Genomic DNA, 26921 nt, shown 5'->3' with positions numbered 1-26921 from the left:
CCAGTGATAAGCTACTGTAGTAGCAATTGGAATTTTTTACATGATAATTAAGTGTTGGTAGTTTTTAATCAGTATATTGCTGCATTAATTGGCATCATCCTTTCATTTGTCAGAGTCACAAATGTCAGCACAAAAACCTCAACCAGTGAGCTGTTTTTACAATTTTAATTTTATAGTTGCCATAGCTGAACTTAAAACTACATTATGTCAGACGTTTGGAATAAATATAACTATAACAACAACAACAAATTCCATATGTCGTTGCGGGCTGCAGGAAGCAATTACATTGGCCATCAGTTTGAGACCCCTGGACTAGATATATGTAAGCTGTACCTTCTAGTAATGCATGGCAACCTTAATGTTTCTTCTTACGGTTTTTATACAATAACCATTTAATAATATATTGCACCTGTTTTACAGATGTCAGTCTGGTTGTTCTTTATTTTGTTAGGAAAAGGTTATGTTCTCTACTGTCTGTGGTTACCAAACAATTTGATCAGCATGCCTTTGGGAAGAGTCTGATTAATTTTATGTATCAAAAGTCAGGGTGACTAGGACTAAAAGACTGAAGTGGTTATCTACATGCATACTCACTGCTTTGACCAAACCATGTAAATGGCCCACATAGGAGATGAAAAAGACACTAATTGATTGAGAGAGAATGCCCCACTTGTTACATGGCACTTTTGTGGTCATTGGTATCTAGAAGGTGATTGACTGTGGTGTTACTGGCCAGACTGAGTAAATAACAATGTCAAATATGAAATTAATGGTTGGAATACCAGAGAACTGAGTAGTGATATTGAATAAGACAACACATGCCCCCATTTTAAAAAATAACAATTTAATCAATTACATAAACATTATGAAAAAGAACATGACATTCAATATACTTTCCTTCAGAAATAGAATCTCAAAATTTATAAAAAATGCAGTTATCCATTCTGTTATCCCGATAAAACAAATTTGATCATAGAGTCGAGTTAACAATGAAACTCATTGCTCAGCATGCCGGCATAACCTGTTTGTGTCTCCTTCCAAATTCAGTGTTTGTGAAAGGTCAAAGTCTCTGTATTCCTTTTCCTCTTTTCTCTTTCTCCAGCCTCATTTGGGTCTTCCGCCATAACTTGCTTGTCTGTTCTCTTTCCCCACTGGTTTACATACTGAGCTCTTTTCCGCTTATGCTTTCCAGGACACGCTCTCTTTTATGTGACTGAATGTATTTGTGTCCCTCACTTCCAGATACCCATCCCATGGACAATGTTTTAAATGAGAAAACATAATTGCTCTTTTTCTTGGAGTGGGGCATCCACTTCCTCAGAAAAACGTGGACTGCCAACACTCCACATTCAACTTAGAATGATTCTCTCTAGTCCACCTTTATTAATAACTCTTCAGGAAATAATAATTTTAGACACTTGTTTCAAAATGACACCACACTGCTCCATTGGCCTAGAGGTTATATTGGCCGCCTCAGATGCAGGAGCTTGAGGGATTGAACCCAGCAGAGTCATACCAAAGACTTATAAAAATGTTTCTAACAGCTGTATTGATAGGCGCTTAGCATTAAGAGGTTACTGTTAGGACTGGTCAGTCTACTATAACGTGGCTGGGTGGGACATCATACTACATGTCTGTGGCATGACACCCCAGTGCAAGACATCACTATAAACTTCCATACTGCAGAATCGTAGCAATATGACTATACAATTGTGAAAGCTACATTAAAATTCCAAAATAACACGCACACGATCCATATGACACCGAATTGTTTGTCGTTTGTCTCTACATTGTATTTCCCGCACTTAGCCCCACATTAATATCGCTTCTTCAATATCTCTGCCCATCATTTCAGCAGGTCCTAATTAAAAATCAACCATGCCGTATCCCATGCGACAGAGCATCCCATCTTTTACAGGCAGTTATTTAGTGCAGTCCAAGCCTATACGCTAAAGTTAATTGTTACATGTCACCTTGACTGCAACAAGATTCCAATTAGTTATGGTACAATAATCATCTTCCAAAATTCATACTGTTACATTGATTTTGTAGTCAGGGTCACTGACCATTTAGTGAATTATAGTTTACTGAAAATATTTTCTGTTCTTTGTTACCTACTATACACCAGAGATTGTGGATGTCATGCATTTGAGACTAAAGACACCTAACGATTTGGGGGCAATGATCCCCAAATACAGTTTCAACAAATTACTTTGAGTACTCTATAACCTATTTTGACCAAAGTTTGTGGATGACTCCTATTTTAGACAAGGAATACATCTATTGATTTTGTGGTTTTGAGCTCAAACTCCAAGGTCAAATTGACTTAAAAAATATATCTTAGCGTCTAAATACATTCTTGAGATCTGCATCCCATTCTCTGATCAAAAATTGTGTTGGCTTGCATCTCATTCTTTAAACAAAGAACTGTTTTGATATTGGAGTCAAATGGGCACAGTTACTCCATGAAAAAAATTGGGTTGACTGTAAAAAAGGAAAACTTCATTTATTTCCATGATCAAAATTGTCATTTGATTGCATTTGAGTTGTGAAAGATGAGGTATTTGATATTATAGTAGGTAATGATTTTTGAGTTGCCACCCACCATAATGGAGGTACGAGGGCTGCTACTGATTCTTGGGCAATGCACTGAATGATGCTCATAATTTTGGGAACGGATGTTTGGTGTACGATTTATCATACTCATTTGGTAATAACAAAACAAAACTAAAAGCATGTATCTCTGAACATGATCAAGTGAATTATTCCTACCCACCATGTTTTATTGTTTGTCAGAAGCAAGATATTGCCTTTTAAGTAGTTAAGAATGGTTTTGCATTTCTAATGAAAAAAGGTAAAGTGTAGTACAATTTCAGCCATATTAAGAGATGTTTCCATGAAAACCTTTACAAAATATAGCATGGGACATCTGTCACATTGCCATATGAAACATACTTTGCAAAATATCAGGATCATATGCAATTGAAACCAAGGCATGCAAAATATATTTCTTACTCGGGATGTTGGAATAAAGACGTAGTGTGATGTCTAGTGAAGGAAAATGAGGTTTCGTGATGCAAATAAAATGGCTTGGCATACTTTGGGTGATGCAGTAACTACTAACAATTTTCAAACTTGGCCAGAAATGTTTGCTGTGTTTGTGCTGTTGTAAACAACATATTACATTGCTAAGTCTTGTTTGCGATGTTAGTTTATATATTAAGATAATTATCACTTAGAGATAAACATATTTAAAGATGTTGAGTTAATGTTGTGTTTCCTTTTTAAACGAAGCATGTACTGGGAGCAACCTTGCAAAGTAATGCATGACATACAAACAAACCTGACAACTTGCTTACCTCCTACAGCAGAACAACTCGATAACTGCCAGCATTCATTGCTCGAAAAACATGATCCACATACCAAGTGCAGAGTATAAATTCAAAAGTGTTCTCCATGGTATAGCAGTGTTATGGACCAGCTTCGCACTGCTCAAAGAGACTGCCGTAAAGCTGAAAGGCTTTTGCTTTCCACCACTTACTATTTATAAGCAGATCTATGAAGTTGCTAAGAAGAATGTCACAAATATAGCCCATGCAGCGAATCAGCCCACTACACTACTAAGATAATGGAAAGTTCCAGCAACAAAGAACTTGTCAAGATTACTAACAAGGAAAAAATCTGCACCACTTCCAAATACCTTCTCTCCAGTCGACCTTCTGGACATGTTTGTAATTTTCTTCTGTGACAAACTACAAACCATTAGAGACAAACTTGACACCACAGTTTCTGTTAAATCGTCACCATACAGTTGGGATACAGAATTTGAGCGGCAACCATTAATATCATTTGAACCAGTGTCTATGGATTTAGTACGTACAATCATGATAAAGAGAGCAGCAGAGGGGGCGAATCGGACATTTTGTCCAATCGTTATTTTGCTTGATTATTACTTTCTGCACTCAACGATCTAGTGTCGTCAGCGCCTGGTAAAAAAAAAACGACGACGTCGTTGGGGGATCGTCCAATCGTCATTTGGTTTAATTAACACCTTCTGCGCGTCGATCCCCAGCGTCGTCAGCGTCCGGTAAGCACATCGACGACCGCGTCGATGTCATCGCCCCCTCTGCTGCTAAGTGGTTATTTACAATGATCTTACAAACAGAGTGATCACTAACTCCTCCTCCTGTAGATCAATTAGGTTATTTGACTGATCGGTGAGTTTAAAATTAATTCTCGTTAAAAACCGATCATGGCATCGCATATAGACTGGATTAATCGGACTCTCAACGATTAAAAATCCCGGAGGGGCTGTTGGTGAAAATGAATAAAGGATGTACCCCTGTTGAGCCTGATTTGATTGCTTGGTATCCACCTGGTAACTTCCTTCGATAACATCACAGACTAGATTGATCGCTATCACCGATGCGATATTTACGTTGTAAGGGGCAATATGCCTACCATCATCCCCGTTATCGTGTCTGAGGATATGAGTTGATGAACTGATAAAATCATTAAGAGACTTTCTTAGTTCTGGCGCGTTGTATCCTGGAAACTTGAAATCAGGTAAATCGGCTTCTGCGATATTATACTCGGTTAGGAATTTTTGTTTATTATTATCGTTGATATCGGATATTGTCCCGATGATTCGTTCATTGATATATTCCATGTCTGATATAAGTTGATTTAACACCTCAACGTGTTTTTGTGCTTTTGTCTCTCGTAGCTGTTCTAGTTGTAATTGGTAATAATGATTAATCTCAGCAAACATATCAGTGATATTCTTTAAACTAACTGCGAATGTGTTGTGAGTTTCCCCATACTGAAAATACCATTGCATGTTATTCCTGTCTTGAAATGCAAATATACTGGGTAATAACGCGTTTTTCATATTATATAATTTATCTCGATAATTGGGATTAATCTCATGATACGATTGCGCATTCGTGTAAGATTCCGGCGGACTTTCATGAGGTGGATTCTTAGGCCATCCTAGTATGGTTCTTATTGAACTGTTATAAATATCAACCATATACCCCGGTGTGCTTATTTCAATCGTCGACGATAACGTCGGTTCATGAACCGTAATAGCGATTTTTGATTCTTTTCCTGTGATCGATTTTATCCTGCGTTGAAATTCTTTATTGATTTGTTCTATTTGGTATGACCCAGTTGGTATTGTAACCTCCTCCCAGTCTGGGGTCCCATCGGGTTTATTTGTCCGTGCAAAAACCAGCGAGTTATTAGGTTGTTGTCCGTTAAATGCGTCCGCTCGAATATTAGGCCAACTGTGATATACTCGCAATTTTGCCAGCGCTATTTCCTTTACTGGAACCGGTGATGGAAAGTTTACACTGAATTCGGGTTTCGTTGATGTTATCGATATCATACTTGTTTGTACCGGAGTGGTGTTCTCCGCGATCCGCTGAAGTAATTGAAACCCTTCGGGGTTCAGCGACATTATTATTATTCGTTGTCTTTAGTGTCTAATTTCAACAACCAGGTGGTTCCGGCTTCCAGTTGAAAATCCTCGATTTTTGACATCGCGGAGCTATACAACTGGACCATCGTGGAGAATTCAACATCGGATACGAACAAATTATCAATTGACAACGAGATCAACCCGGATAATTTCGAGTACGCGTCGGATACTATTTGATGTTTTACTGTATACTCGTTGAGTTTTTTCTGAAAACACGATGATATCTTCCTAGTGATTGCGTTGGCGACTCCAGCAATTGTTGTCATCGCGGAGACGGCGATTGGAACAGCGATCGGGGCTATCGTGGTTACTGTGGATAAAATAACACCGGCGCCAGCTACTATGCCCGACACCGAGTACACGACCGCGTCGATGGTGGTTATTTTTCGGCGGTATTTTTTTATTTTTGCACGGTATTGTTCGGAAAGCGTTTTCAAGTTCGCGGAAAATTCTTTTACGGTATCGAATCGATATTGATGTGACGTCGGTGATACCTCTGATTCAATTTCCTTGGTGGTCATTTTTATTCTAAAAGAGCTAGTGTTTTTAATTACTCACTTAGATTCGCTACAAATTCCACATACCATGTAATGTTTGCCCCGGCTAGATTTCTATCAACGGCATAAATTGTGAACGGTTCAGTTGCGTCCTTGTCTATAATTGTTGATATTGTATTGTTAAACCCGGATGAACTCGACGATAATATATTAAACTGCATCATTGAAACCAGTGTCAATCGATAAATGCCCTTAACAGTTGCGGTGATATTTACTGTATTCTGTGTAGGAGTCCAAGCGAATGATCCATGCCGAATCGTGTATACTGTGTTGACGGTGTTCTCGTGAGGGATTTTTATTTTTTCGAGTTGCTCTGTCATTTTAGGTAGTCTGTCTTTAATCGCCGCAACATCAGTTTTAATCGTTCCTATTTCCTGTATATGCGTGTCCACATCTTTTTTGTTCGCTGCAACCCTAGTAATGAGTGTATTTATTTCCTGTATATGCGTGTCTATACTTTTTTTGTTCGCTATAACATTAATTTTGAGTACTTCTATTTCCCCTTCATGCACGTCTATACTTTTTTTGCTCGCTATAGCATTAACGTTGATTGTTTCTATTCTCTGTCCATGCGCGTCCACATTATTTATGATCGTTGTAACATTAGTAATGAGTGTATTTATTTCCCGTTCATGCACGTCTATACTCCTTTTGTTCGTTGCAACATTAGTGTTGATTGTTTTTATTTCCTGTCCATACGCAGTGATATCATTTATAGTTATTGTAATCTCATCCGGTTTGATATTTTTTTTACCAAAGAATTTATCAACGGCGTTATCGATCCTGTTAGCATTTTTTCGTAACGAGGTAAATTGGCCCGACAGCGTCGTAAACTCCGAAATAGTATTTTTTATTGTTGCAAGATTTGGTTCGGTCACCGTCGGGGTCCCAAAAAAACTAGCGGTAGTGAGTTGTATATCGGTCACCGATCTATCTAACCTTGTAAAACCGTCTTGGACTAATGTTACCCTATCCGTCACCGTCGACAGATGTTCACCCGGTTTGAGTCGTCCGTCGACGGTATACAACGCGATAGTGCCCTCGCCGGCATCACGCTGTCGTATTAAAACGTCATTCAGTGACACATTACCGGATTTCAATTTACCCTGGCGGTCTTGAAATACAACTATTTCGCCCGGGTCAACACTTGTTAGATTCAACATATCAGCGATTTCATCCTCAATTAGTTTTTTTATGTCGGCGGCGGCCGTTTCCGTGGATTCTTTCAGCGCCGAAACCGGTCGCCCCCAGATATCAATCATTATTATTGTAAATGTTATTCTCTAAAATCCGTTGAGCTTCCTACGACCCCACTAGTGTATTCGTTTACAACCACATGAGGTGGTTTCCGCGATGATGAAATCGCCGCAAGTACGTTCAATACCTCACGGCCACATATCGGTGGGTCACTTAACTGCTGTGTTGGCAGCGTGGAATAAAAAACCCGGGCTGAACACGCCGGGGCTGAACACGCCCGGACATACCGCATGAACTCTTTCGGCGGGGCTAACCCGTATGAATCAAAATAGACGATTGCACGCGGATCAATCGCGTACGCAACCCAATGAGTTCCCGCTCCGGAGGACCCATCGAGGTTAATTATGCCTGTTTCAGTATTCCTTGGGGCCGCCGGTAATTGATCCCTCATAAAAACACCTCTGAAGTTTTTTATCGCTAGCGCGTTTGCGGCGTCTATTAAATCAAAATTAGACATGGGAGTCATAGACTCAGGAGTCATTGACTCAGGAGTCATAGACTCTTGCGTTAATAAACGGTTCCCGGTAGTCTTAGACCCTTTCCCGAGTACCATGAATACGGGGTTCCCGGTAGTCTTAGACCCTTTCCCGAGTACCATGAATACGGGGTTCCCGGTAGTCTTAGAGCCTTTCCGGCCACGGGTCGTTTTTTTTTGTAGCCTTTCCCGGTTGCCTTCTTCAATGCCATCCCCGCCGCGGTACCAACGGCTCCTAACGCCGCCGCCTTAGCCACTGCTGGTGCGGCCGCGGCAATCAACGCTGGAATCGCAGCTAACAGCGGAAATATCCCACCGGTCTTTTCCATGTTTTTAATTGCTGCGGCTGAAAAATCTATTTGAACACCCTTTTTATTCTTCATCGCATCATTGAAATGTTTTATTTGACGCGCCGTCAACGATATCTTATGATTACCACCTGCCATCTGTGACGGCTTCAGCGTTATTGTGGTTCCGCATTGTTTAGCCGACTTTGATCGTAATTTCTTGACTTGACCATCAGTCAACTCTACACTGACGACACTATACGACATTTTATTGTAAACGCGTTTGTGTTTTCAATTACATGTTTTCCACTGGCGCATCAACGATTCTCATTCGTCCACCAACGCCTTCTAGCAGCATTGATTTATCGCTGAGAATGACAGCAACCGCTCTATAATTGGCACCAGCCGGGGCTATATGAGCTCGGAAGTGTATATCAACGACGGATTGTCTCGTTAAATCAAGATGTTCCAGCGAAAAATAATAAATCGGATACAGGTTTTTAAAATCAAGTTGTGATATTTGCAAACCAGTGTCGACGTTTTGATCACGACCCATATATGACAGCAATCGATGATACACACGTGCGATATGGTTGTCGCCGTAATTAAGCTGTATATCCTCGGATGGTTCCTGTTGTCCGTTTATTCTCAGCGAAACATCCCTGACTCCTAATTGATCAAATATCATATGGCTGCGTTCTTGACTGCCCAATCGTTCCCTATTCTGCAGCGCTATGAATATATGACGCGGGGCTGAAACACCCTGTTTTGATGCCAGGTGCCATGTAAACGTATCGGCGACGTTATCCTCTTTAGCATCAGTTGTTACCGCTAGCCAACTCAACAACGATTTCCCTCCCTGTTCCATAAATGCTAACAATCGTGCTTCCGTGGTAACTGATGGAGTCAGCACCGGCATCCACAATGCCATTTTAGTTAAAATGACTTTACCGGCAGCGACGCCAGCAGCATGCCATATTGCATTGTTATCATCGCCCCTTCGCGTCAGCGCGATTGTATGCTTAGCCCCATAGATGACTTTTCTAACATTTCTGCAGAATCCAAATATATGATGGAGTGGAATCGCGCATGAAAACTGTCGGCGTGGTCCTTGCAACATTCCCATATTGTAATTATCGTTAAGACTTTTTATAATATTGAAATTAACGTTTGGTTTTACTCTGCGGTCTGGGTTATTTGCTTCAGCCTGATCAATTGCAGTATCTTTTTCCACCAGCAAGTTAACGTACTGAAGATGGTCAGCGTTATTAGTGATATCCTTTGCGAACATCATAGATGGGCCCGCCGATCTTGTATAATCATCCGAGTATCTCGCTAACCCAATTATCGTTGTTGCAACATCAACCTCGCGTTCTATTGATTCAATTTCTCGCCCGTCAATAAGATATCTGGCGCTCTCAAATAACGCCATGATACCGTTGTTGACAAAGCCAACTCGAACACGATGGTCATCTGCGTATGGTGCATTATCGGCAGCATTTGTCACGAGTTCTCCCTCGATTTCGATAAACGCTTCACACGGCAGAAAGTATTTACTGGTATCTTGGACTTGAAGTTCAATTCGCGATCGTAGGTCAGGTTGCGCTGCATAATAAGAATAAAATTGATAATCACGGACAGAATCATCCCTGCGCACTGGGGCGTCCATATCAAACGCGGGATCAGCGGTTCGCGCAAACATTTTATTATTTATCATGTTGATGTTTTCAATTGCGATTTTTTCGTCGTAGACCACTTCCCGCTATCGCGTTCATGAGCGCGTTGGTTGCCGCATCGGCGGATGGCGAAGTCGCCAACGACGGAGTCTCCGCCAACGACTGAGTCGTCGCCAAAGACTCTAATTTTTCTTCCACGGCGTTATTTATTACTTTACTGACATTTGCAGGCATCACTGTCGTTGATGGCATTACTGGTGGTTTCTGTTTTTTTCTCCTGAATTTCACCAATGACATTAGTTTGTCCCGCGCGGCTGAAAACGCCCTTCCGGCAACATCTCCAATGGCACTAATACCCTTATCACGAATAATATCAATAGCCTTCATTCCTAATTGTTTGGCTAACGGCGCTACTTTTGGAACCATTCTTGTAAATAACCCCGCAATGGTGCTACCGAGACCATCTCCATAGTACGCGCGGTAAACAGGCAATGGCGAGTTTACCACGTAGACGAGTACTGGTTTATCATGGTTGTAGTGTATGATCATCCTTATTAAAAACACCAGTTTTCCAATTAGTAATTGTGATCACCAGTGATTGATCACCCCCCCCCCCCACCGCCGTGTGGAAAACCGGAATAAATTTTATCAAAATTTCCTTGGGTTTTTGCCCTCGATAAAAATCCGGTTTTTTTCTGGTTTTTTCTTGATTTCTAGTCATTTTTGGTCGTTTTTTGTTGCCTATAGTCGTTTTTTTCTCGATTTTTCAGAAAAACATCGATTTTCTCTAAATGATTTCCTTGGGTTTTTGCCCACAAAAAATGGCCAAAAACAGTCAAAAAATGGCCAAAAACAGTCAAAAAATTAACAAAAACGATAATTTTATAATTTTATAATTTTTTTAATCATCCACGAGCTCGTCTATGAGCGTTCGATATGCATTAATGTCCATAATACCGCCTGCAAATAAACGCTTGCAAATATCAGCGGCCTCATTGATTATTTCCGTAGAGTTATTTCCGGCTCATTTTCCTCCGATTAGTACTTCCAGCCGTGATATATCACTGAGAACACTATTAGGACAGGTAACGCCGTAGGATTCTTTACCAACAGAGTATCCTTTTCCTTTTTTTGGTGTTATACTCTTAACTTCCTTGTGGAATGCGTCGTAATCGGATTTACTACGATGTGGTAATGCATCTTTATGTTTACTTGCTAAATACACTATTCTTACCCAGTCCTTTAACGACTTTATATTTTTCTCGTAACCGCTATTGATATGCTTCTTATCTCGTATGCTCTTAGCAAAATTGTTGGCAGTAAAATTGATTAATTCTTCCCTGTTGCTGAAGCCTCTAATTTGATCTATTGTGCTCTTCTTGAGTACAATACGGGGTATATTCCCCTCTTTTTCTTCCGGTATTTCTTCTTCTGGTATTTCTTCTTCTGGTATTTCTTCTTCTGGTTCTTTCGCAGTAGCGCCTAGTTCTTCCTCGTCGGTCATTGTAACATAAGGTTCTTGTGGTTCGGTTATAGCGAGTGGTGGTGGCCTCCGTGTTGTAGCAGCCGCTATTTTTGCAGGGAGTGTTTCTAAAGACCTTTTTGTTTGTTTTGTCTCTGCCGCTATCTTTTCAAGCGCACCAAGAACGGGTACAGTTACCGCCGTAACATCCTTAGTCGCTTTAGTTACCGGGGCAAATAACTGTTCACTTCCAACAGCAAAATCAGTTTGCATTTGTTGTCGCGTTTGAAGTTTCTCTCTCACTCTGTCTCGTAACGGTATAAACTTTATAAGCGCTGCTAGCCGCTCTCTGGCTAGCCGAGTAGTAAGTGATTCACCTACCATTATTGTAAATTGATCTGCAATTTCAAATAAAATTTTCCGCCGGGTCTTTCCATGGTGGCAGAAATATATCGTGTCATTGTGTACATCACATATATATAATGTTACATTTGTATGCCGACTTCGTCACGCGACGTGGGCACAGGTAACTTCAAGCTGAGGCTCCCCACAGGGGTTTCGTCTATGATCCTCCTAATGTTTTTAATCTTGCTAGAGATCTCGCGGCGTTTTTCATAAAGCTGCCCGAGTTTTTTTCGTATTGTTTCAACGGCAGTGAATAACCCAATGAATACGCTTACGTCATTGCCATACAGGTTCTCATTAATTGTATGTTGTAATCGTTTTATAAAAGAATACTCGCGGGCTAGCGTAAAACGCCCTCGCTTCGATTGTTCGTTTATAGCCTCATAATCGGATAATATTTCCTCGCTGTTGAGCCTATCAGATAATACAATTCCTTGATTTTTTAATTTTGAAATCTCAGTTAATATATTATTGATGTCTTGGGAATCCATATTCTTATAAACATCTTATTTCTAATATCAAAAATTTTATTAAAATCTAGGTTTAAAGTTTAATAAAATTATTGGGGGTCATTTTTGACCCCGTTTTTTTTGTATGGACAGTACAATGCCGTAAATCTCCACTCGAGTGTTGTGGCAGATTGCAGGCATACATGGACAGTACAATGCCGTAAATCTCCACTCGAGTGTTGTGGCAGATTGCAGGCATACATGGACAGTACAATGCCGTAAATCTCCACTCGAGTGTTGTGGCAGATTGCAGGCATATACATATACTTAATTATGGACAGTACAAACAATGACGGGGGCGTGGTTTGCACTCAACCGAACCAAAACGCAACCCATGAAAATCAATCATGGTTGCGTAGTTGGAAAAAACCAACCGCGCACACTATGAATGATAGTGTGGGCTGCGTTTTGGTTCGTTTTGAACTTCAACGAAGGGGGTTTTATCCCCTCCCCCCCCCCCCAATTATATAGAAAAAAAAAACATCTGACCGTTTCCCGCCAGGCAATTGCCCGCTGCGAGGCGCGAACCCGTAAATTGTTGACTCGAGTTTCATAGTCAAACATGTTTGCATTGGACTACGGACCGCACCTAACAAATAACGAGTTTTTAAAAAATATAAGCACGTAATGCGTTCCAGGTGAACGCGCATAGGTAACTTATTTACATTGAAACAGACGACTATTTGCAAATCACGTGACAGCATAACTCTATCATGGTGACTTCGTCATACCCTCACGAGTTATCCCCCTTCAAATATGAAAATCGAATTCTATGTCCGTTTTTACTTGAGAAAGCTGTTTGATATACTCGTTCTGCAACAAATCGTACTGAGGCGCTACAAATGTCAAAATATTTTCCTGCCTCATTCATTGACTGAAATATTTTTTCCTCGTGCGTTGACGTATCAAATGATTTGACGCCCCTTGCTGCTTTTGAGTACTTACCAGTCTGGCCTTTTTTAATATTTTCACTCTGAGAGATAGCTTGCAGATTACACAGTCTGTTATTTTGATAATTAGAATCAATGTGATCAATAACGAGACTATCTTTGATCAATCCGTGGAAACATTCATAGATGATTCTGTGACAGAGATATTTTTTCCCTCCAGCAGTAAACATTAAATACCCGTGATTGTTTTTCCATCCAACCGGCTTCTTCAGTCTGCGGTTTCTAACAATACCGTCGCGAGATGCCTCGTAATTGACGAGCAGGGGATGCGGCTGAAATTCTTGGTCCATTTATATAATAATACTACTTGTCTAATTTATTATTTGGTTTAATTATAAACCTTTCAATGTAGTCTTGGGGGGTTTTGATGACGAAGTCGGCGGTGGGGTCAATGACGGCGTTTTTTATTCGTTTATCGTAATAGCGTTTTAGTTCCCTGTATCGCTTTCCGCCACAATTAATACACAACTGCGATTTTCCTCTTACACCAACGTGACAAACCAAGCACGGGAGGGGGCCAAGAGAACCATTACGAACGCTTTGTAAATGATACCCGCAGAATTCACCTCTACATGATTTATTGCACGGGGTTATCGACCCAATCATCAACCATTTGCATTTATTCATTATACTATATTCTTTTATTTAAATACTTGTTTTAATTATATGGATGAGTTTGAGAGATTAGCAGCAATTAAGCCCTGGAAAAATATTAGGTTTAATCTCGATAGAGTCCTCAAGGACACACCAAAAGCGTTAATAAACGATAGAACCCTGTTGAATAAAATACGCGATTGTATCAATGAATTCAAGCGTGATGGCGCATCTCACAGTTGGTCAACATTTCGAATTGATGGCATTGTTGATGCTACCATGAACGACAACCGCGCAGCAATGATAATATCACAACTTGACGGTAAAAGGTATTTCTTCAGAGTAAAATTCATTGTCCGGGTGGAATCAGGCGATTGGATCATGCGTGATAAATTTGAACCAGTTCTCAGCGACAAGAAAACAGTCACTGTCAGCCGCGACTCCAAGCCGGGGTTGTTAACCGGAATTGACAAACCATACTATGAACGAGCGTATCCTGAAACAGCAGTTGTTTATGGAATATACCCGTTAAATAAGAAACCTGATATCGGAAAACTGAAACCGATGAAACAGTCAACTGGGATAAATTGTGTAGCAGAACGAATAATAGAGCATTTTACAAATGCATGTCGAGGAAACAAATTGACTGATTTACGACGTAGCAAAATCAACCAGTGGGAACTAACCGTAAAAGAGCGTGGAGCAACCATCAGCGACATAGCGAGATTAGAAACATCGCTGAGATTTCCAATAACCGTTACAACGATAACCGGTGAAGTATTATACGAATCGAAGTATAAATCGAAGGGAGCCCCAATCAAAATTATTGATCATAACGAACACGCATGGACGCCCGTGATCACAATATTTCCACGGGATAGAACAGTAAAGTATATACCCGAAGAATTCCTGGGAGAAGAATTCTCCAAGGACGGTTTTCTCACGGAGAGGAAACTATTTGATGCTATTGCCTACTTGTGTAAAAACGACCCTGTATCAGTGTGGTTACTTCGCAGCGCTGAAAACGATGCGGATACCTTTGATCAGTTTGTAAGACCAAACGGTGAATTATATCGCACTGAAGCATTTCACAACAGGATGAAAAAAACCGCCATAGAATTTGAGGAGCATGATGAACAACTGCTAACAAATTGTTTTACGATTCCATCGGTTGTAGCTCATGTTGCAGCAAGGAAAAATGCGTGGAGACCAACGCGCAGGGAATTTCTACCGGATGTACAATCCAGTTGTTTGGAATACTATCACGGTGGACTATGGAACACTAAATACAACCGCGACGCTATGATCTCGGTTGATATGGTTGCCTGTTATCCAGCGAGTTTTCTCGGGTATGGATCCGCCGCTGAGTACTTTAGACGATTTGGACACCCCAGTCATGAAATGACTCGTGTTGCTATTAATGGACCACTGCCTGATTTTGATTTAACCGGATTCGCTCGCATAGTATCATTTGAATTCGCGGCAGGACTCCATCGCTGTTGCTATATTTGGATCGGTAGACACATGGCTGAAAAGAAGTGGCTGCCAATAGCGCTGCTACGGTATATGATTGATTGTAGCATGCTAGTTTCGTTGATTGTCAGTGACGCGATTATATCATATCGGGCGCAGACTGAAGTCTGGTTACCAGAACCGGAGCGTCTAGATAGCATAATTGACGAGTCCAGAAAAAACATTGATGCCGACGAGGAATATATCATCGAATGGTCCAGGAGGATATTTAACCAACGAAACCGCGAGGCAAAAGATCTCGGTAGAAGAATAATTGGTAAGTTTACACAAGGTGGAAAAAACCACGACTACAAACGATATTGCTCACGGCTGATTATAGATGACGCAGAATATGATTTCGTAATCAAGGACGCAGTGGCAAAAAATAGATACGTGAACTGCAAAACAGCTTTCTTGTCCAATGGAACGAGGTTGGGTACAGTTGTTACCTACAGCGATGGAGACAGCCCGGCGTATCCACATTTGAGGGCGTCTATGCTGGGTTATGCCACTATCAATTTATTCTCGATGATAAATAGATTCCCCGATACCGCGGTTAGAGTAGCCGTTGATTCATTTTATGTTGACGTAGCGTATAAGGAAAACGTAGCCGGGTTTACTAGTCCGGACGAGAGTTGGGGTGCATGGAGAATTAAAAATGAAATACGACGCGATTATTCCCCGTCAGCAGATGTCACCGTTGAGAACAACTACTTACGCGGTGATAAATTGTCAGAATGGTCTAATGCACCATCGTGTTCTGATCCAATTTGTAGACACAAGACGGTTTATTTAAGCGGCTGTGGCGGGTCAGGAAAGGCGACTCGGGCAATTGAATTATTTCGAACGCGGGCAAGTATAATCGTGCTTACACCGACTCATAGACTAGCGCGAGAGATAAAACAACGAAATGTTGACGCCGTTACTTATCACAGCTTTTTTCGATACAGCGGCGGTGAGTGGACTCCTGATCGAATGGGTGAAAAATTTATTCCCGACATTATCATCTGGGATGAGATATGTACTGTTTCGTTAGATACTTTACAAATGTTTCTTGAGTGGTTGCTGCGCGCGAATACAGCGGTAATCATGTGTGGGGATCATGGCCAACCACCACCATTTGTCGGCGAGGGTCCACATGATTGGTTGAGCGGGTTCGTGGACTATTATGAAGAAACCGATGCTGATTACCGAGCACTTGATGAACAACTGCGCGAGGTTAAAAAACTAATCAGATTACAGCCGGATAAAATTCAATGTGAAATAATTCGCGAGGTGATTCCGGAAACGCCGTTGAATGAATTCTGGGAAACATGGAGACCAAACGATTTGATTGTAGCGAGTAGAAAGATAGTCAGAGACACACTTCAGCGGAAATTGTTTACGTTGCATAAGGAAAAGTTTCCAACGCGTCCAGTGCCGTTATGTTATAGACCCGCGGATACACGGCGGCAGAACATTGAAGTTGAAATTCCAGGCCGGACAGAAAAACAAATTCTCGTGCTGAATGATATCGTGCTCGTTGATATCGGTGTCGTCGAGGACGCGCTACGTGCTGATAAATCCCCGTGGACGCTAGGATACGCAAGAACAATACATTCCTCGCAGGGATTAACCATCACGGACACAATTGTTTGGATAGTTGATAATCGCATCGAATGGTCGAATCTAGTCTATCTTGCAGTGTCCAGAGTACGAAGGATAAATCAGCTTCGAAGAATTGTTATTGACGAAGCCACCGACGAAGCCGGCGACAAAGTCACCATCGATGCAAGCGTCATTAATAGAAAACTCTCGGGTTACCGCCAACAGGATAAAAAAAAACAGCGGCGTTTTGATATTGATGCCGAATTAATAATCTCGCTACGACAACAACAGAATAATCACTGCGCGAGTTGCAATTGTATAATGAATTGGCGTTATTCGGATAAAGACACTCGCCAATTTACCGTGGATAGGATCGATAACAGTCTCGGTCATGTCAAAAACAATGTGAGGTTGACCTGTCTTGAGTGCAATAGACGCAACGGCGCTAGTTAAGACCACGCGGGGGTAATTGAGTATCGTTAGGTATCACTTGTAGTTGCTCGCGTGTAAATCCGCGCTGAGGAGCAGTTGAATCCAGTCTGTAGATCGGTGGTCTACCAGTTGATCGTGTTATCGTTAATATGTTATGTGTGGTAACACTCCAAATAGGATCGGTAGCCCTTTTTTTACCGCCTTCAAGCTCTCCTGGTTCATATAGATATCTAACAGTGACATCGCCAAGAATCGGCTTGGAAACGCTATTTATTTTTGATTTTCCGGGTATATACTCGTATTTAATCGCGTCGCTGGGCTTCATGTTGATTGCTCGGGTAATCTCGTTATTTAACGCTGCAATTACGCCTGGCAACCTTTTAACCCATTCACGAGATCGTTTTTCTTGGATGAATTCCTTCGCGTATTGATATCCAAATAACCGTTCAGCGAGAGTCCGATTGAATCGTTCAACAATTGCCTGATCACGATGTAGCGCAGTATGACCTCGTCGTATCGCGACGCTATGATGTTTAAGCGTTGATAAAACAGCGCCGCGAAATTCACTACCGGGATCAACTTGTAATAGATTTGGCCAGCGCAGAGGGCCTCTTCGATAAATTCTTTCAAACGCAGCGGCTACTTCAGTTGCCGACTTTGTTTTTAACGGCTCCGCTTGTTTGTATCGACTCGCAACATCAACTACGGTTAGCGCGTATTTGTAACCGTTGTCATGCGGCAAAAATAGTATATCAGCCTGATGAACTTCATTAGGTACGCTGACATCAAAGCGCGAGAAGTTGATTTGTTTAGGCGGTGGTAGATAGATTTGCCATATAGCCTGTTTGGATAACCAATTAGCCGCAGTGGTCTTTGTTACCTTTGCAGCGCTTGCAAGCTTACCAATTGCGGCCTTCCCCTTCCAGTATCCTCTCGGAGAATAATAGATGGATTCCATGTTGTTATTATAAACGCTATCGTTTTCAATTACCAGCGCCAGAAGCTCCGCTTCCAATCATTAATTTACCTTTCATAGCCGATTTTACCAACCATGAGGTCAATTTTTCTTTGACGGATTTATCAGGAATAGCATTTAATGCGTGAATTAATTTTACATCCGCGATATGACGCTGTTGCAGATCGCTACTTTTGTAAGCAACATCATGAGCATGACACGCCTTATCGATAGCGTTTATTGGATACTCACCGGGTTTGGGCTGATTTTGATCATCGAGTCTAATATCTAATCGTGTTCCGGGGCCACAGTAGTTATATCCTGGGAGGTGTTTTTCTCCTGGATACTTTGCCCACGGTGTTCCGGGGAGTTTTGCCAATTTGGCTGCGATGTCACCTCCTCGCTTTTTTTTAAAACATCTCCGGGTCTAATAGAAATAAATCTAAATTTCTTTGTACCGCATTGTACACACTTGCCAGTAAGGGCCGATCTGTTATTTCTTGTTGTAGCGGTTGTCATATCATTTGTGCCAGTACGTACTCTACACTTCACACAATATAGATCCATAATTTATGTATAGAGATATGAATATAATTGATTTTTCGGCGACTAAAACAAGAGAACCAGTTAAGCATGTTGCAGCGTTACCAAACTCGATCCGGATGATTATCATCGGACCATCTGGATCCGGCAAGACGCAATTGTTACTCAATTTAATAATGAGATGGATGAAGTGGGATAAGTTGTATTTGGTTGCTCCTAGCGTAGATGATCAACGATGCTACGAGGTGTTGAAAGATTTCAACGAGAATGCATCAGCGATCGCTAAAAAAAATGTTATTGAGTTTATTACGGATATCAATGATGCACCGGGTATTGATGATATTGATGGCGACGTTAACAATCTAGTCGTGTACGATGATGTTATGTTAGACAATCAAAAAAACCCAGCTAGGATATTTTCCAGAGGCAGGCATAAAAACACTGACGTGATATATGTCACTCAACGATACACTCAGATTCCAAAAGTAATTAGAGACAACTGTAATATTCTTGCTGTGTTCAACGGCGTTGATACACACACGCTACGAAATATTTGGCAGACATGGTGCGGCGGTGACATGGACTTTAATGTTTTTCGAAACTTTTTTAGTCATGCTCAGTCGACCCCACATGGATTTGTAACGATAAATTTACATGATCCTCGGACACGATATCGTATCGGACTTGACCAAATATTCGGTTAGTTGTAAATAATTTTCATTGTAAATAACCACTTAGCAGCAGAGGGGGCAATGACATCGACGCGGTCGTCGACGTGCTTACCGGACGCTGACGACACTGGGGATCGACGCGCAGAAGGTGTTAATTAAACCAAATGACGATTGGACGATCCCCCAACGACGTCGTCGTTTTTTTTTTTTACCAGGCGCTGACGACACTAGATCGTTGAGTGCAGAAAGTAATAATTAAGCAAAATAACGATTGGACAAAATGTCCGATTCGCCCCCTCTGCTGCTAAGAGTGCACCACAGCCATGTGAATTTGATCCAATTCCATCATCTATGCTGCTTGAGTGCTTAGATCGAGTATTACCTTCACTAACTGATGCTATTAATACCTCTCCCTCATCAGGGGAATTTCCAAAATGTTTCAAAACTGCCATTGTAAAGCCTTTGCTGTAGAAACCATCACTCGACCATAACGATTTAAAGAACTACCGCCAAGTTTCTAATCTCCCATTCTTATAAAAATTCTTAGAAAAGATTGTTCTATCCCAGCTTGTATCTCGTCTGAATTCAAACAGTGTTTTTAGCAATGTACAATCTGCATATCGCCCATGCCACAGTATTGAAACTACTCTTCTAAAAGTAGTTAGTGACATTCTCTCTGCTTTGGATAACGGAAAGATTACAGTTCTCACCCCCCTTGATCTGTCTGCAGCATTTGACACAATCACCATGATATATTATTTCACGTCTCCAGCATGCATTTGACATTCGTGATACAGCCTTACTGTGGTTCAAGTCCTACTTGGTCAACAGGGCACAAATTCTGTCTGCAAATGGAATACACTCAAGCCCAGTTGATCTATGTTGTGGTGTTCCACAAGGGTCTGTTCTTGGACCTGTTCTCTTCATTACATACACTTGGCCACTCACAAGTGTCATAGATCATCATCCAGTGTCTCACCAAATGTTAGCTGATGACAACCCACATATACAAATCTAGCCACCCAACTGAAGTTGATGCTACCATCCAAGGTGTAGAGAGGTGCATTTCTGATGTGAAATCATGGATGACATGTAACAAGCTGCAGATGAATGATGATAAAACTGATGCCATTCTGATTACAAGCCAAACACTTTCTCATTTACATCCTTTACCTCAAACAATAAATATCAGCAACACCAACATTAAATTCACGCAATCAGTATGAAACCTAGGTGTTACTCTGGACAGTACTCTCACATTGCACCATGTCATGAACATATGCAAGGCTGTATATCTTGAACTGAGACTCATCAGCTCCATTCACATCTATCTTTCAGTTGATGCCCCTAAAACACTTGTGTGTTCATTAGTACTTTCAAGACTGGACTATTTTAACTAAATTCTGTCTGGTTCATCTCAATATCTACTCCAAAAACTTCAAAAAGTTAAAAACACAGCTGAATGGATCAAAGAGTACCACGATCAGAACACACCTCCCCGCTGTTCTGTACCCTACACCGGCTATCCCTTTGGTCCAGAATCAAACATAAAATGTGTTCTCTTTGCTAGGTTTCCACACCAAGAAGATACTAATGCTCCTCTTGTGACCGTCATATACTCAGTATTCCTACTATGAAAACAAAGTCATATAGACAGCGTTCTTTTGCATACCAGGGCCCAGAAATGTGAAATGAACTGCCCACTGAACTTAAACACAAAGACACAGTGATCCCATTCAAGAGTGCTATCAAAACTTACTTATTACGACTGCATGAACAAACTTAAAGACCTACTAATGCTTCCTATCTGAAATATTCTTAGCATGCTTTTTTATGTTTTCTAATTTCATGGTGTTTGTGTTTGCAAATCATATCATTATATTTTTTTTATCTTATAGGTGTTGTCTAATGTTGTAAAGCGCTTAGTGCTTCTACAGATTAGGCGCTATACAAAGTCCTCATTATTATTATTATTATTGTTATTATTATTATTATTATTATTATTATTATTATTATTATTAGCATTATTACTATTATTATTATTGTGATTTTAATGGGAAAATGAACTTTTCACCCTCATCCAGGTTATGTTATTGTGTCTTGGCTTTTGTTATATATATATTTTATATACTTCAGAATGATTCATTCCATACCTTAACATCAGTCTAGTGGAGTCAGTTGTGTTCAATTATATTTTGTGAAGATTTAATTTATTTATTTCAATTATTGATTGTAATTACGAAGTGCTCTTTGATTTTAGGACTAAATTACTATCTTGGAATTATTGTGAATTTATTCAAGGATATTTTGTATTATATTGTTGTGTTACATCGAGACTGTCAGCACCATTTTACCTTCCCTGACCTTTGGCACATCAGTGCATTCAATATCGAATTTCTTTTGGAATTCTACTGAAATTCATTTGAAATACTTGACACCCATTGGGCTTAAGTTAGAACTTTTGGGACTCTTTGGGATGTAATTTACTGTAGTGTAAGTTCCTGTTAAACTTTCACTTTGTGTTCTAGGGAAATAAATTATCTTTTGAATTTTATGGAAAGCTTGTTGGATTTCACTATATTCTGATACTTAGTTTACGACCATATAGTTATAACACCAGTCAGTGTTGTATTTGGGGTTTGTGGTGTAAAAGAGATGTACAATACTGGCATAATGTAGTACCATTTTTCTCTGCATATAACCTAGTAATTGTATACTTTTTTATAATTATGAATTTATATTTAAAAAATGCAGCTATATTGCACTAGTTGCAAATTGTCATATTGGTTCTTTAATTAAATTATAAATACATTAAAGGATACTGAGTTTCTCTTAAACAGGTTTAAGATATTGTTGCCAGGGGGAGGAGGGTCAGATCCCTTGCAAAGGTGTGATCATAACAGTTTATTGCCATGAAATTAATTCTGAGTTGTTTTCGCATGATTTTGTAACTGGCAATATTCTGTGCCCAATGTTTAAGCATTTAAGTGCAGATTAACAGCACATGCATACAAGTTTTGTTATCTATCTGTTTATAACAGCTTGAACTCACTAGACAACACTGTGGCATGCAGTTATAGAAATATATATTGCAGTGTGAACTGTGTTTGTAGCCATTAATTGAAGAACTTCTGGGACCATGAATGAACACGGCATTGCAAGTTTCTCAGATTTTACTTTTCACACGAGATTGTGAATGCATTCTAGAGAGATTTTTGGCCCACTAATGGGATAAGCCCTAATGAGAAAAAAAAAACAATGTCAGCGCCTCACTTAGTGGCGCTCAAATCGGATGCCTTCTAGTGAGACCAAACCATTCTATACATAGTAATGATCACAGGTAATTACAGGTGTTCCCTACAGGAAATTGGTATATAATCCCATTTATAAGAACAACTGGTGGATACAATATTGGTATATATAAAGTTGAATATCCTTAATATTACTTCTTCACTCACAATCATGGATGACAAGTTATACATTGATATAGTATCGGATGCTAATGATGGCACCTACCCAGTAAACATGGCAGTTTTTAAAGCTCTCAGTAAGAGAAAGAGTGAATTGGGGTTAAATGCTTTACTGCAAGCAGTGGTTTACTTTATAAAGATGACTTCTTAGAAGAAATGAAGCATGAGCATTCCTAGCAAGCTTTCATTTTGGTAAGTAGTACTTTAACAAATTATTAATCATAATATAATATTATTGCAAAATTCTAAGATACTCGGATAATATGTACAGAGCCTGGGTCTATTGGCCGTAGTTCACACCAAAAAAAACCCCCAATATAACACTACTTGCTAAGCTACTCAATATATTGATACATCCATACTCTATCAAAATCAATTATCCATCATTATTCTAGGGGTAGAATCTGTTTGTATCTGCTCTCTGTCTTCCTCTGTTTTATTATATCTTAATAAATCTCTCTCTCTTGTCTCCCCTCTTTCTTTCTCACTCTTCCTCTTTATCATCCTTGCTTCCTATCTCCATATTTCTTGTTTTCTTCTCATTCTTCATCACTTTTTCCTCTCTCTCTCTATCTTCATTTCTCTCCCCGTCTTATGTTATCTTGTCTCTATTTTCCATTGTCTTCTTTTTTATCTCTCTCTCTCTCTCTTCCTTAAGTCTCCCTCTTTGTCTTATCTCTTGTCCGCTTAATCCCTTTCCCTTTCTTCTTTCCTCTTGTCTTCCTTTTTCTCTCTCAGCCACTTCATCTGTGTCAGATTTCCTCTTTCTTTCTGTTCCTCTACTCTCTTTCTTCATGTCTTCTAACTCCTCTATCTCTCTCTTACATTTCTTTTACGTCTATTCCTCTCGCTCTCTTTTTCTTCTCCTATCTCTTTCTTAATCTACCTTCTTCTATATTCTCTATCTCTCTTTCACTTTATTTCTATGTCTAGTCCTCTCACTATATCTGTCTTCTCCTATCTCTTTCTTTCTGTCTTCCTCTCTCATTTTTCTCTCTCTCTCTCCTTTCACCATATGCCTCTAGAACTCTCATATACTTCTCTTCCTGTCATTATATCTCCCTCTGTCTCTCTTTTCTTTTATTTTTCTATCTAAATTCCTTTCTCTCTAGCTCTTGCTTTTGCGCTCTTCTTTCTTTATGTGGTACACAAAGTACATAATTATAAATTGTAAATATTCTTTTCTTGTACTTTTTAAATATAATTTCATTGTTTTATTTTTATTTTAACAGATAAATACACATGGTGGACATGACAACACATATGAGAAATGCCAGGAAGGGTATTAATGGATGGGAAAGAAACAACGTATAATAAAATATGTCAGTGACTGCAATAAATACAATAGACTGAATATAGGCCAATACAAGCAGTACCTCCTCTGATTTCCTTACCAGTGCCATCAAAAGTGTTGAGTTTAGTTGGAATCAATATTGTCTGTCCTCTTCCAATAACAGACAGTGGGAACAAATATATTATTGCAGCCACAGATACACTTTTTTTTTCAAATGGTCTGAGGATGAAGGTCTCCCCAACAAAAGTGCTGATGAAGTAAAAAAAACACCTACTTAATATCATATGTGGCCTTGGTTCTATCGATCAGGGAAAAGAGTTCACAAACCTTTCACTCAGTCTGGAATGTATTAACAAAACCTTGCCAATGAGTATTGGAATATAGTGTTCGGTTACTATTTAGAAGTATCAACAATAATTAAAAGCTGTATTTTATGTAGGTGATTTTTGAAAGGTTATTAGACTGAGATTGTAATCTGTATTAAATTTAATGTAATGGCTCATTTGAAATAAATCCTATATGAGTTTGTTACCTGAACTTATTACACGTATTATATTTCACATGTCACCCCCTCCCCGATTAGTTAAGTGACCCATTCTATGTATGGTATTTCACTTGTAGGCCTTAAGTATATTACAATAGAACCCATTAATGATAAGAAACTATTGGGGGAATAATCAGCTAGCTGACTCTGACCTTCCCCCCCCCCTTTTTTTGTTAAGTGACCCATTACATATATGATATTTTACATGTAGACATTAAGCTTATTACTAATTAGTCCAGCAGGGGGGGGGGGGGTATTGGCTAAGCTAAGTTATCTATGTGAAAAATTAGTTAATCAGTAGGTTAAACAAACTAGGCATCGGTGATATTGTTGATAAAACTTTTTATCAAGGTTTACATATGAAACTGTTCACAAAGTTGTTTTACTTTTTTATTGTCTCATAATGAGTTAATTAAAATAATATATCTAGACTGATCAATAATAGATTGTTCTGAGGAATGATACATTTTAATGATAACCAAAATAACGGGACCATGTTTTTCTTTGACTCCACCTTTTGTAAAGATAACTGGCTACGTTCCCTCATTGAAGCATGTTCATCCATGTCATAACTGTTATGTGCAGGGTAAAACATGCTGTTTTATAATGTGAACAGGAACATTATATTTTTATTTCTTCATACAAAATATTTGAAAACAGTTGAGTAAATTCGTTGCACTTGGTAACCATTTTATTAGTCTTACATGAAATGAGGCTTTATATACAATACTTCAAAATGTTTATATGTTTTATCATAAAGTGTTGTGTTCATTTAAAACGTTTTATAGAAATTATAACTAAGCAACTGTACACTGAATTTTTGTATTATTAGCTGAAATGAAGATTATGCTTAAGGTGAAGATCGAATTTAGTATTAATATATTTGCATTGCTCCTATTCTTAATGTCTGGAAAGTTGTGCTGTCTTTAAACTGCATTGTTTGAGGAAATAATATGGGCATTTATTGACATATATTGGTCAGTATGACTGGCCACATTTATTTTCAAACCGTCGTGAATTGCATGACCTGGTATGGGAGTTGAGGTATATGAATAAGTTAACAGATATGGATGTTTAAAAGAAAGTTTGAAGATAAAAATACCAAACATTGTATTTTTATAGATGAAACTCGCAACCTCTTGATTGACAGTGGTGACACAAACAATTTTACTAAGACTTGTACAGTAATCAACTGACAAAGTTGAAACAAAGACGTGGTATCATCCTCCTATGACTACATATATCAATATGCCTTTAGTTAATATTTCCTTACAATTTGTGTTATACAGTCATGAAATATGATTATTTATTTTAATAGTTTGTTTTACCCATTTGCAAAAAAATGTAGAACTGTGACATACATTTCAGGTTTGGTTAATTATATTATCTTTTTACATTAAACTGACTTTCTGAGATCTTGGATACTGTTGCCTGTTGAAATATGAAACTTTTTTATTTTTATATTTATTAACTGAACCAATTATTAGCAAGAGTTGGTCAAAGCAACATATTATTGAACATTAATGCATATTTATCTGTATTAAAAAAAATCATGACACCAGTCATCACATCTGAATACATTTTCATTCATCACTGGTAAAAATCGGTCATATTTAGCAAGAGTTGTCAAAGCAACCAAACATCTTTTTTATTTTGTTTGTGGTGCAGATCTGACATTAGATGTGACTGTTATGGCAGCTATTATATATATATATATATATATATATATATATATATATATATATATATATATATATATATATATATATATATATATATATTGCTACTGTCATCTCATGAGTGGAAAATCATATTGAAATGTGGTTTTGCACCAGATGATTTATAATCAAGCCTATATGAAAGTAAATGACAATGGTTCCAATCTTCCAATCATCATAGCTACCATTGAAACCATCTTTATTTCTTTTTTTTTTTTGCATTCTTCTGAATAGATAGTTATATAGCCATTTGGTTTTCACCAAAAGGCTGTTAATGGCCATAAATCAAAACATTGTGAAGGTGACATCCATAATGGCCACTATGGCAGCCATCATAACATTTTAAGTTATTTATAATTCTCTCACATTGTTTGATTTTATATTTTATTTAAGTAGATTTATATTTTGGAAGACTTGAATGCTTGTTTGGTTTTACTTGGTCTTGTTACCTAAGTTCAGGCCCTATGACTTAACGTTGGTCTTTAATGATGCCAATCTGCACAGACAGTATGATAGCTACTATCTTGAAAAACATTGTGTC

The 26921-nt window shown here is 39.1% G+C and overlaps 1 long non-coding RNA gene across 1 annotated transcript in view; it reads left to right on the top strand.

The window, feature by feature from the left end:
* Positions 1-24071, top strand: part of LOC149783971 (uncharacterized) — a 40830-nt gene extending 16759 nt beyond the window's left edge. The window contains exon 3 of the long non-coding RNA XR_016413705.1: positions 24057-24071. This is a non-coding gene — a long non-coding RNA (uncharacterized LOC149783971). The remainder of the gene's footprint in view (positions 1-24056) is intronic.
* Positions 24072-26921: the final 2850 nt, after the last annotated feature.

Source organism: Sinohyriopsis cumingii, chromosome 14 (genome assembly GCF_028554795.1).
Source record: "Sinohyriopsis cumingii isolate HCF-2022 chromosome 14, ASM2855479v2, whole genome shotgun sequence".
Taxonomy (NCBI): domain Eukaryota; kingdom Metazoa; phylum Mollusca; class Bivalvia; order Unionida; family Unionidae; genus Sinohyriopsis; species Sinohyriopsis cumingii.
This window is presented reverse-complemented; position numbering and strand designations above follow the sequence as displayed.